The sequence below is a fragment of the Ranitomeya imitator genome, chromosome 4 (assembly GCF_032444005.1).
Source record: "Ranitomeya imitator isolate aRanImi1 chromosome 4, aRanImi1.pri, whole genome shotgun sequence".
Lineage (NCBI taxonomy): Eukaryota > Metazoa > Chordata > Amphibia > Anura > Dendrobatidae > Ranitomeya > Ranitomeya imitator.
Genome location: NC_091285.1, coordinates 216,580,243 through 216,581,396, shown reverse-complemented (window position 1 = coordinate 216,581,396; position 1,154 = coordinate 216,580,243).

The following is a 1,154-nucleotide window of genomic DNA, read 5'->3' as shown; positions in this document are numbered from 1 at the left end:
ATGCCAACAATCAAAGATAATTGTAAAAAGCCTGTGTAACCTTTTTATGAAAAATAAAAAATTATTAGGTTTAAATTTAAATTTTTCATTTGTTTATGATCAACCATGTTCACATACAGTATAATAATGAAAAAAGTATTTAAATAAAACACTTAGAGTAGCTAAAAATCAAGAATTAATAGGTCGGGTCATATTGACCCGGGAACAGTACAAGTGTATAGCAAATGCCATCAGAACAGCAGGGTTAATTAACCTCCATATTTTATTGGAATCATCATTCCTATGATGCTGCACAGTAGGAAAGAGGCGGAGGGAGATGAGGGAGAGCCGCAGATAAATACTGCGCATGCCCAAGATTCCCAGCCTCGCAGTGTGAATAAATCATAAGAGACTTCGGGGTGGGATCTCGGGCCACGCGTGCACGCAGGCGCAGTAAGCAAGACATCAAGTGATGTCAGTGGATGGGCAGTACTAACTGCGCATGCCCAAGGCCTAATATGACAGCGCAGGCGCCGGGATAGGGTGTTGTAGGGGTCATCACATTATATATGGGTAGCTGTGGTGGACATCATAGTGTATATGGGGGTCTGTTGTGGATATCACACTGTAGTGTGGCTGTGGTGACTTTCATATTGTGTAGGGGAACAATGCGAGGAGTACAGTTTGAGGAGGACACTATGGTGGGCAGCATGAATACATTGTGTAAGAAGGGGGTCACAGAATGGATATAGAGAAGGGAAAGCATGAAATGGGAGCTCAGTATGGAGGGAGGTTAGCATGGCAGGGGGACAGTGTGGAGATATAAAAAGTGTAAAGGAAAACAGTGGAGAGAGGACAGCCATGGTATAGGCCATGGTTCATGAAGGGTGAATGGTGTGGTGGTTATATCTAATAATGGCACAGTGGAGTGGTTATTGCTGATAATTGCGGACAGTGAGGAGGTTGTAAATCATTTGGGCAGACAGTGTGGCATGTGTAGCTCATAAGGGCAGAGAGTGAGGAGGCCATATACCATAGGAGTCTTATTTAGGTCACAGTATGGACAGATTTTTTTTTATACAAGGAGCATTTTAATAACACTCACATTTTTAAAGGCTTAATGTTGGAATGTTGTTCACAAGACCGTAGAAGACGAAAGTCTGCAGTGATGATAT